This window comes from Erpetoichthys calabaricus, chromosome 9, assembly GCF_900747795.2.
Source record: "Erpetoichthys calabaricus chromosome 9, fErpCal1.3, whole genome shotgun sequence".
Taxonomy (NCBI): Eukaryota; Metazoa; Chordata; class Cladistia; order Polypteriformes; family Polypteridae; genus Erpetoichthys; species Erpetoichthys calabaricus.
In genome coordinates, this window is record NC_041402.2 from 27,577,651 (window position 1) to 27,590,371 (window position 12,721).

Genomic DNA, 12,721 nt, shown 5'->3' on the forward strand with positions numbered 1-12,721 from the left:
GTGAAAAATAATACAAGAATTAAATAAAAAGGGAATCTGAGCAATGCAATTCTGCAATGTACAATGAACCTTCCAAAATACATTATAGAGAAACTTACTCATACAGTAGTACTGCATAAAAAAATTAACCAGTGTGCAATTTAAATGTGTGGCATTCTGCAGTCACAGTGACGACCGAAAGCGGTTGATCAGTCAAGGTGTTTTACAAATAACAAGTCATTAAACATAACAGCTTGCATGTGGGTTATAGACGCAATCCTTTAGTATGGCTAAAAGTGTTGGAGAGTCTTTAGGGAAAAAGAGATTAATGAAAACAGGCCCTTATAGTAAATGCTACCATGAAACTGTCTTTTTCTATTGACTTGGTCATAGGCTAATGTGAGATGCTCTTAGGTAGAGATTATGCCAAATGGAAAACTACTGAGAAGGAGGGCTTTAGGCACACCCTGCCAGCGACTAATAAATGAATGCATCTTCCTCACAATATACATTTAGACCAGTGCTTCCCAAACTCGGTCCTGGGGACCCCCTGTGGCTGCAGGTTTTTGTTCCAAGCAGCTTCTGTTTTTAATTGAACTCCTGGGCTAATTAAGTGAACTGTGTGGGGAACAGCCCGGACACAGACAGGTAGACATGTTGGTTTCACCACACACACATTTATTATACATTATATTTACAATAGAAGTGCACAATCCCAGTGCCTCGGCACCAATCACCCCTCAAGTCCTTGGCCACACTCACAATGCCTTTACAGTCTCTCAACTCCTCTCCACCAAGCTTCGTCCTCTTCCACCCGACTCTTGCCCCTGACTGGGGGGAGGCGGCCCCTTTTATACACCCCGGAAGGACTCCAGGTGCATCCTGAGGTTTCTGTAGCCACACCCCTGTGTGGCGGAAGCTCTAGCGGTGTAACCGGAAGTCCACCGGGTGTCCCCAATCCTCTTCCCCCCAACACTTCCGGGTGTGGCGGAAGTACTGAGGTCCAGGGCTCCCAAGGCATCGGGGCGCCCCCTGGCGGTGACCACGGGCCCCTACAGGGTTGAGCTTCCAAGCTTTGTACCCGTGGTCCCCAAAGCAACCAGGGAGGACGCCCCCTCGTGTCCTGGAGGAGGCACAAGCCCTCCTCCGCTCCTCCTGGGCATCCCGGCCAGGAATGAACCCCCGCCGGGTACCACAATTGATATTTCCCAAGTTCTGTGTTTAGGGAACAAAATAGAAATTAGAAAACTAAGTTTGCTAAAAAAAAAAATATTAAAATGTACCAAGCTGTTATATATCCATCCATCCATCCATTTTCCAACCCGCTGAATCCGAACACAGGGTCACGGGGGTCTGCTGGAGCCAATCCCAGCCAACACAGGGCACAAGGCAGGAACCAATCCTGGGCAGGGTGCCAACCAACCACAGGACACACACAAACACACCCACACACCAAGCACACACTAGGGCCAATTTAGAATCGCCAATCCACCTAACCTGCATGTCTTTGGACTGTGGGAGGAAACCGGAGCGCCCGGAGGAAACCCACGCAGACACGGGGAGAACATGCAAACTCCACGCAGGGAGGACCCGGGAAGCGAACCCAGGTCCTCAGGTCTCCCAACTGCGAGGCAGCAGCGCTACCCACTGCGCCACCGTGCCGCAGCTGTTATATAGGAATAATGTATTTTTTTTTCTTTTTAACAGTATTTTCATCTTGATTTTCATTCTACTTTTCTAGGTGTTCTAATTGTTTAATTAATCCATTATTTACTAATTAGTGGGTCCGACTCTAATGTAGCTGCAGCCTTTGATTATTCAGTGTTGTATGCCAGCGTGTCTGCTCTGCTTGTTTTAAATTGTCATTATTAAGATACAACAAAGGGGGAAAAACTGCACAGAGAAAGGGCAAAATATAATGAAATCATCAAAAGAGAGTTAAGCATTTAAATCTATAGCAAAAGAAGAAATATTTCTAAATGTCATATAAATATAAAAATCATGCTGCTGTGCTTTTCTGAATCTATAATAATAAAAGGCAAAGCCCTCACTGACTGACTGACTGACTCACTCACTGACTGACTGACTCATCACTAATTCTCCAACTTCCCGTGTAGGTGGAAGGCTGAAATTTGGCAGGCTCATTCCTTACAGCTTACTTACAAAAGTTAGGCAGTTTTCATTTCAAAATTATACGCGTAATGGTCATAACTGGAACCTCTTTTTTGTCCATATACTGTAATGGTAGGCAGCAAGATGGCCGTAGGAGACTGAGTTGCGTGTCGCGTCATCACGCCTCCCACGTAATCACGTGAACTGACTGTGAAGTCAGTACGTAGAAAAGAAGGAGGAGCCCCAAAGAGCGCAGAAGGAAACATTCATTACACAATTGACAAGGCAGCGAAACAATAAGAAGCGAGTGAGTGACGCATACAAGCATCTTCATAAGACACGAGGTATAAAAAAGCACGGTGTAAACCGTAAGTCTAAATTAACTTTATAGAAACGCTCCCGCTGCCGTTTGCAATACCATATTCGCAATATACAAGTTTAATGAGAAGACACGAGGTATAAAAAAGCACGGTGTAAACCGTAACCTTAACTTTATACAAACGCTCCCGCTGCCGTTTGCAATGCCATATTCGCGAGATACAACTTTGATGAGAAGACACGAGGTATAAACGACAGTTTGCATCACTTTGTAACAGAGTTAAAATTGCTGTAGCGAGAAACTTTTAACTGCCGGGTCTTAGCTAACATTAAATAAACCCGTGGACATCGCAACATCACACAAGAGAGTGGCTCACGTGAAGTGATTGAACGCAGCAGGAGTGATCACTTGCATTAATCAAACCTGTTCAAAAAACACATTACACAATTGATAAGGTAGGAAAAGAATATGAAACAAGGCACGGTATGAACCGTAACTTTAAGTTTATAGAAACGCTGCCGTTTGCAATACCATATTCGCCCCTGCGAAGTGCGGTGATTTTGCTATATATATTAAACTATTTCAACCATTGTATGATCTGCTTCTCGCAACTGAAAGAGGGCACCGTGGCAGAAGTTAGCCGACTTGCTCACCAACCACAAGCGTTACCTGGTAGGTAACCACCCATACAATCAGATTGTGAATCAGACTACGAATGCCTGCAATGTAATTACCCCAATCTACATGCTGTCAAATGAACGAACCTCACGCCGTGGCACAACGTTAGGGGCTTCGCCTCTACGTCCGAGGATCGATTCCCGTAAGGGAGTGCAGTGACTGTGTACTCCTGATGAGCCCACAATTACGGCGAAACACGTGTCGCATACTATGCATCTTCAAAGCACGGTGTAAACAGTAAGTTTAAATTGAGTTTATAGAAACTCTCCCGCTGCTGTTTGCAATACCATATTAGATGACTTTGTAACAGAGTTAAAATTGCTGGAGCGATACATTTTTAACTGCCGGGTCATGTCGCGTGTTCTTGCGTAGGTACACCAAAAAATTTATACATTTATGCATGTAATGGGCAAACAAAAAATGTACTATACCCGAAAGCACTACAGTAGTACTCAATGTATCTTTACTTCTTAAATGTTAATGTTTTACTGTTTAATAATTTATACGATTCTTATATGTTATTCAGATTCTTTTATCAAAATACCAGTAACAGCGCACTCCACGATAACGTGGAGTGAATACACTTGACATGACCATTCATAGTATTTATCCTCTTTCTCTGTACGTTTACCATTCGTTTGCTCAGAGGTTGATGCGCTTGCTGCTTAATGAGCAGCTCTTGACCCTAGCGTCCCGCTGCTTCTCTTCTTTCGTCGGCATCTTTTCCCGTTAAAACTGATTTGTTTTAAAACTTAGTATGTTTTCTTTAATTTTTCAGTTAAGCTGGCACTTAAGTCTTCAATCTGCCTCAAGAATGATTAGCGAAGGTGGTAGACAATGTAGATATACAAATATGTATATGTATATATATGTATATATGTGTATATATATGTAGATATACAAATATGTATATGTATATATATGTATATGTGTCTGCATCTGTGTGTATATATATATATATATATATATATATGTATGTGTATATATATGTTGATATATGTATATATATGTGGATGTGTATATGTATATATTTATGTATATACACTATGTTTATGTATATATATGTTTACATAACCTCTTTAACACACTACTTCTCCGCTGCGAAGCGCGGGTATTTTGCTAGTGTTGAATAAAAGAAAAAAAATATCAGTTAATTAAATGAGATCAGTGTTATTAGGTGTTGTCACTGATTAGGAATCTGGTTGGAACAAAAACCTTCAGCCACTGGGGGACTCCAGGACCAAGTTTGGGAAACACTGGTTTAGACTATGTGTGCTTAATAATGTCACCAAGGATTCTACACATTTTTCATGTAATGTCATGCTGCAATGTGTAACAGATATAAAAGTTTTGATATCTTTAATATTAAAAATAAGTAATGCATGTTAAAGACAAGTTGTGTTGGTTGGATTATGAGTCTGTATTAGTTTTATACTTTTGAGTGAGCATATAAAGAATAGGTTTCAGCAATTTCCTCCATTCGAACATCTACAAAATATCAAGTCGTGATTTGAAGGTCCGCAAAGTATAACTACCTACCACACATCTTGGTAATTTACTCCATTTATGAGTCTACGGTTATCTGAATGAATTAATACCTTATAATGTCTGCACACAAAAAAAAAACTTTAACCAGCTTCCATCTGTGTCTCCCATGTTATAACCGAAGAACTCGTTTTTAAGTAACCAACATACATGGGTACTTGGACATTGTATCCAACATATTAATTCCCTTCACAATTCTGAACGCTTCTTCTTATTTGCTCTAACTGAAAAACTCAATCTTTGTTTATTATTCATAGATGACAGTCCTGGAATCGGCCTACTTGCTTCTCTCTGGCTGCCATCTTTTTGTAATACCAGAATGTACATAAATTTCCAAATCAGGCCTCACAAGTGCATTGAATATCTCGAGGATACGTTGCCCACACTTCTATTTAACACAGAGTGTTACAGTGCATCCAGAAAGTATTCACAGCGCATCACTTGTGTGTAGAATTCTGAGGAAAAAAATGAATTTAATCCATTTTGGAATAAGGCTGTAACATAACAAAATGTGGAAAAAGTGATGCGCTGTGAATACTTTCCGGATGCACTGTATGTTACAGACTTCTTAATTATTTGTAAACACCACCTCAATACAACTTCTAAATCCTTCTAATAAGGTTTATTTGTAAATGTTTCACTAAGCCCCCAGTGTCTAATCGTCTATTTTTTACAACCTGCAGTACCTTTTCATTTTCTAACACATCTGCCTGATTCTGAATTCTGTCCAGTTACTTTAGTAATGATTTTACTGACTTCAAGGCATTTACCAATCCCACTAGTTTAGTGCCATTTCTAAAATTAACAAGGTCCATTTTTATCTGGACCATAACTTAACATTCTCAAATCTGATTCAGAGTCACAGAGGACCAGAGCCTCATGACCATTGAATGCAAAGCAGAGAGCAGACACAGACAAGCTGCCTGTCCACTGTAGACCCCACTTACGCAGACAAAGGTCAATTTGGAATTCCCAATCAACCCAACATGCACATTTTTGAGGAAGAGGGAAGAAACCTAGAATATCTGGAAGAAATCCATGCAAACAGGAGGAGGATGCATAAATTCTCCATGCCCATTCTGGCATGCTTCTGGCAACTCTGGCATGCAAACATTGTGAAACCAGTCTGTTTAAGGGCCAAGCATACATCAAACAAACCACTGAGACATTTGTTTCCAGTTTTCTTTGGGTTTCCTTCCTCTTCAGGGTGGTGTATTTACTTTTGGTTTTCGTAGTTGTTTGAACCTTTGCTTTTTTCTATGTGATTTAGTATTGTGGACTTTTGGTTTAAAAAACATTTTTATGTTTTGTTATGTTTTTTGCTCTTTGGCAACCTATTTTTGTATTTTTGATTCAGTTTTGGTAGTTTAGTCCAATAAAAGTAATTAAAATCAAGTCAAAGCTTTGTTATTTATTGGACAGATGTTTTATAGTTACATTCTTCACCTTTGGTTGAATTTTTGGCCTCATTCTTTGTTAAAGTAAGTAGACTTTGGGTCTTTTTGGGAGTGTTCAGGCTTATAGGTCTTGGTTTGACCTGAATATAAATACACAAACAAACATTCTTATCATAAACATGATAACCTACAACAAAATTTTCAACAAAAGGTTGACATGAAATTCTTACCAAATACATATTGTACAGTAATTCCTCGCTATATCGTGCTTCGACTTTCGCGGCTTCACTCTATCGCGGATTTTATATGTAAGCATATCTAAATATATATCGCAGATTTTCGCTGGTTCGTGGGTTTCAGTGGACAATGGGTCTTTTAATTTCTGGTACTGTACATGCTTCCTCAGTTGGTTTGCCCAGTTGATTTCATACAAGGGACGCTATTGGCAGATGGCTGAGAAGCTACCCAATCAGAGCATGTATTATGTATTAAATAAAACTCCTCAAATATATTGTGAACCTCTAGAGGATATGGACGCTCCTCAAAAAACAATGAAAGACTACCTTCACATTGATCCCTTCCTTGCTGGGCTGACTTGTTACTTTGTTGCGCGATATGCTTCCCGCACGGTGCTTCACATACTTAAAAGCCCAAGCAGCACCTATTGATTTTTGATTGTTTGCTTTTCTCTCCAACCCATATAACATAGCTGGTCTCACTACCGTCCTGTAGACCTTCTCTTTCACTCTTGCTGATATCCGTCTATCACAAATCACTCCTGACACTCTTCTCCACCCATTCCACCCTGCCTATACTCTCTGTCTTCACTTCTCTTCCATACTCACCATTACTCTGTATTGTTGATCCCAAGTATTTTAGCTCATCCACCTTCGCCAACTGTACTCCCTGCATCCTCACCATTCCACTGACCTCCCTCTTATTTACACACATGTATTCTGTCTTGTTCCTACTCACCTTCATTCTTCTCCTCTCTAGAACATATCTCCACCTCTCCAGGGTCTCCTCAACTTGTTCTCTACTCTTGCTACAAATCATATCATACAGTAGTCCATGGGGACTCCTGTTTAATCTCGTCTGTCAACCTGTCCATCACCATTAAAAATAAGATAGGACTAACTATTTACTTATTTAGGGCTTAGTATTTACTCATAAATATTATACATAACTGAAGGGAAATATGAAAGTACTTTTTAATTTTCAATCACTGGAGATCTTTAAAGAAAGTGAAGTACCTACTTGTTTTTACTGTTTAAAACCCATAAGATTTTTATGGTCATTATACTGTATATAGTAAATTAATGTGCACTGCCCTCCGACTAATAGCACCACTCTTCCAGATCATACTTACCCTTAATATTTCATGATCACCCACAGTATAATTCTGTTCTTAATTGGATATATGCTTTAGAAAAATATGCATAAGGATGTAACTGGACCAAATCAGGGAAACGTTGCAAAAAACAGCCCCTACCTTGAGACTCAACGCACCAACCTGTACTTGAAAGGTAAAGAAACGTCAGGATGATGAAGAACAAGGGTGGACATAAATTTCTCTTTAAACAAATTAAACACAGTTTGAGCCTTCAAAGTTTAAATACATTTTCAACTATCCTTTTCAGTAACATGGGAGTAAGAAATGAATTCATATTTTAATAAACCATCTATAACCAGTCTATAGACCTGTATAATACTGTCAGGAAGTTTCCACTTCCAGGTCCACTTGAAATCCAGCACAATCAAAATGATAGCCAAGAAGTAGAACAGAGGAATTCTCGAATTTTGTGAATAATTTATTCACCCTGAGTCGTGACAAAACGTCTCTGGCACAGACAGCAATATACTCAAAATCCTTAGAAAACAACAGATTGAAAAACTGCTGCTGCTTACACATAATGCAGGAAAAGTTTATCCTGAAATTTATAGAAGTACATAGGAGTCTGCAGTGGATAAAAATGAAGTTAAAAAAGATGTTATCGTGTGTACAAGGCATGCAAGATCACTAAGTCTAGAACAATGTGTAGGGCATAAGAGAGCATGAGAAAGTTTATAATTATGAAGGAAATTAGTACAGTGGATCCCAGATGTTACTTACATATTTCAACAAGAACACAACTTGTTAAAGGCAAATTTCTCACAAATATTAAGAAGTATTTCTTTACAAAAATGACCAAACATATATTGAATAAATGCCCAAACAGTACTGTAGAGAGTAGGACTTTAGGGACCTCCAAATATTGACCAAATTTATTTTGGAGAATTTAAATGAAAAGGATTGGTGAGCTGATTAGACTGGATGACCTGTTCTCAAAACAATTTTTCTAATGTTCCAGTGTTTTAGTCCTAGCGATTACGATTAATTTTTCTCTGATATTTATCCAAGAGGTTGGATGCTGAGAACTGCTTGCCATTATCTTTTATAATGGTGCAGCAATGACATCACAGACCACTTCCACATGACATCATACACCATGACCATGTAACCAGCAAAAGACATCATTACCGTAAATAATATGGCACAGCAATGAAAAGCAGATACAAAAAGGTGATGGTGAAACAGCAAGTTTCATTTCACAGTTTTATGAAAATGACACTAAAATTTGTTTTGCTGGGAAATTTGCACTCACTAAGAAGAGTTTTTTTAGCAGTTTACAAGTTTTTGGTGGGGTTGAAAAAAGGACTAATGCTCCTAAAGCCTTGCTTACAATTCCATGTTTACGTACTTCTGCTAACACAAGTAGTCAGTAGCACACCAGTAAAAACAATGCTCTCTCTGCCTCTTTTCATATCACTGTGAAGTGGTACAGTGCATTTTTCAAAAATGTAACATGTTCCACATGAACAAAATTCATCTCTGTGCACAATATCATGGAGCTTTGAGTTTTATTTCTGTCACTGATTCTTCTTTTATATTGCAATTGCTAAAATTGTGATCACAATTGGCTAAGCGGGCATCATACTACATAATAATTACAATATTTGACAGATAGCTAAACAATAAGTCTACAAGTGACAGGAGATGACTCCAGTGGTTTGGTATTTTTGTCACTACGGAAAAACACTGATTCTTTCCTTAAACACTGAGTAACATCCAGACACATGTGGAATTAATATAGTAAAACACATCCAGTCAGAAACTACACACTTTTCTACTTGTGTGAATGGCACAGATTTCGCTATAAACGCAATGCCATTTGAATGTTTTGAGAAGCCAAACAGGTAGACTGGGAGAAAATTCAATTTCTTATGAAACATTTTGCTCATTACTCAAAATTAATATGTCGCCAAAGAAGCATGTTAATTCCATACGCAAACTAAAGAGGTTCTACAAGGTCTGACATAGAGCTGTTAATTCTCAGAATTACTAAAAATTTTGTGGCCCCAGAACTTGGGACTGTAGTTTTTCACCCATTTTACACTATTTTATTGGAGAAGAGTGGTGCAGTGATGTTTTTAAAGCAAATAGGCTTCACACACTAGGTTTGTAATGCCAGTAAATGCAAATATTAACTGATCTTCAAACTTTTTAAGAAAGCAAAACGAAACTCATAAAACTGCTCCACACATCACGGTGACAGAGTTTTACAACAAAATCACTTTTACTATGAAACCAGATGGAAATGTTGGTGTCAGAGCTTCAAAACAGGTGTAAAATTTATTTAGCACATTTGATAAGGTGTTCCTGTCTGTGATTTTATTGGCATTCTCTTTATAATTGTTGATAGCCAGGAGGCCATGAAACATTAGTCATGAGAATGTCTCACTGTATAATGAATCCAGTTTATCCAAGTGTTTCCTTTTTGCCTGTCAGACAGCTTTCTTCTGCTCAGTGCAGTTTTAATGTTTCTGTCTCACTAAACTGTTTATTAGATATTACAATTTTAAGAATCCATGTAATTCACAGTGAATTCAGAAAGTATTCAGATACATTCATTTTTGTACACTTTATTGTGTTTTAGATTTAACTTTAAATGGATAAATTTGCCATTTTTGCCGATCATTCTACACTCAATAACCCATAACGACAAAGTTCAAGTATTTGCAAACCTTTTCCACATGGGCTGCATGCTACATTTACCCACATTGAAGTACTCAATAAACACTTCCCGTAACTTCTTTTACCACAATAGTTCTCTAAGTTGCTAACAACTATGCTGCCAACTCCAAGGTCAAAAGCCTTATGGTTGGACCATCCCAGGGTCACTTTCAGTTCCCCCTGGAATTACTGTATGTGTGGGACAGGTGCTGGTCTCCATCGGCTACATAAGGCAAGAACTACACCCAGTAACCCTAATTGTTCCTGTAACCCCAGATCTAGTAATGGAAAACCTTAGCAGCTACTTTCCCTAATGGACAATATTTTAAAAACATTTAGAAAAAAATGTGTAGAAAAAAGAAACAAAAAAGTCAACATGAGATAGTACTAGGATTGCCTAGTTTAGCTGTGTAACATTTAAAACTGCTTTACCTTCAGAGCTTTAGATTTCATCCATCCACCAATTATCCGAAGTTGGGTCGCGGGGGCAGTAGCCTAAGCAGGGAAGCCCAGACCTTCCTCTCCCCGGCCACCTCCTCCAGCTCCTCTGGGAGGACCCCGAGGTGTTCCCAGGCCAGCCGTGAGATATAATCCCTCCAGCGTGTCCTGGGTCTGCCCGGAACACCCCCCTAGGGAAGCATCCACGTGGCATTCTGACCAGATGCCCGAACCACCTTAAACTGACTCCTCTCAATGCAGAGGAGCAGCGACTCTACTCCAAGTCTCTCCCGGATAACTGAACTCCTCTCCCTATCTCTAAGGGAAAGTATAGCCACCCTGCGGAGAAAACTCATTTCGGCCGCTTGTATCCGCGATCTTGCTCTTTCAGTCACTACCCAAAGCTCGTAGCCACAGGTGAGGGTAGGAACATAGATCGACTGGTAAATCAACAGCCTTGCCTTTTGGATCAGCTCTCTCTTCACCACGACGGACCGTTGCAGAGCCCGCATTACTGTGGATGCCGCACCGATCCGTCTGTCAACCTCCCGCTCCATTCTTTCCTCACTCGTAAACAAGACCCCGAGATACTTGAACTCCTCCACTTGAGGCCGTAATGTGTTCCCAACCCGGAGAGAGCATTCCACCCTTTTCCGGCAGAGAAACATGGCCTCGGATGTAGAGGTGCTGACTCTCATCCCTGCCGCTTCACACTTTAGATTTCCTCATTTTTATATCTTGCATTTACCTAATTATTTCTGAAATGTACTTTCCTAACATTGCATTTCTGTTCATCTTACTTATCATGCATAGTGTACATATTGAATGCTGTATTCTGTTGTTTTGTAATTGTGTACCTTGGTGGTGTCTGAATAAAGTGTTTGCACTTTTTTATTATACACAGCACTGCATCTTAGAGAGTGTTATATACTGCAGCATGGTATTTTTATGGTCAATTTCAATTTTGTTCATTGTTGAAACCAGAATACCAATGCACTGGTAACTAAATAATATACATGAAGTTTAGAGCAAAGTTTATTACAAAATACACGTATCATAGCCACATGTTATATTTTTATATAAGTGCAAAGTGAACTAAAATTGTTTGTTGTTTTCTATCATGTCCTAAATGAGCAAAAGGACAATATATTTTATCTGGTGCCCTCCACTATAAACAGTTAGCCTTAAATAACTTTTCAGGACTTTGTCCTTTGGACCAGGCATGGTAGGCATTCTCAAAGAATTAGAAATCACAAACATGATAGCCAAATGCGCCTTTGTTTTTAACTACCTTTTCCAAAAATCAGTCCATCCCTCCACCTACCTTTTTTCTATACCTGATCCTGGTTCTTCAGGGAAGCTGCAGTAAGGTAGTGTTATGCATTGGCTATAACACTGGAATTTACACTGCAAGGTTGCCATTTACATTTAAACTTCAAACTGTATCACAAATTGTATCACCCCAAGCAAAACTTTTAATCTACTGTGGCGTATGGCCCGGACACAGACAGGTAGACATCGTTTCAAGCACCACACACGTTTATTTACAACTGTTATTTACAAGTGGAAACCCACACAACTCCAAAACTCCCTCAAAGTTCAGGCCTTTCACAATGATGCCTCTCAAGTCTGCCTCCACTCCTCTCCTCCAAGACCTTGTCTTCTCCATTCCTGACTCCAGCCATCGAACATAGCGAGGCGGCCCCTTTTATAATCACCCGGATGTGCTCCTGGTGCCTCCCGATAATCTTCTGCCGGCACTCCCCAGTGTGGCGGAAGTACAGGCTGTGCACCTGTTATACGATGTTTTGTTATTTAAGTTTAATGTCACTGTTTTCTCTTAAGGAAACAGCACCCAGAAGCACTCTGGGTTTCCCTGGTCGTCTTCCCCCCAGTACTTCCTAGTGTGGTGGAAGTGCTGAGGACCAGGGCTTTCCAGGCATCGGGGCGCCCCCTGGCAGTGACCACGGGCCCCTAGGGTTGAGCTTCCAAGCTCAGTTCCCGTGGTCCCCAAAGCCACCAGGGTGGTAACCCCCTCGCGGTCTGGAGGAGGCGTAATCCCTCCTCCGGTCCTTCTGGGCATCCTGGCTGGGTGCCACCCCCAGCCACTTGCCACACTACCTATGTTTCAACTTTAAAAACATAAGTAAATACTTCTATACTGTACCTATAGTTGTAAACTGCCTATTGATAGTGTTT

The 12,721-nt window shown here is 40.0% G+C and overlaps 1 protein-coding gene across 1 annotated transcript in view; it reads right to left on the reverse strand.

Annotated features, from left to right (window-relative positions):
- The window catches only part of adamtsl2 (ADAMTS-like 2), a 165,489-nt gene that overhangs the window by 95,842 nt on the left and 56,926 nt on the right, over positions 1-12,721 (reverse strand). The window lies entirely within an intron of this gene.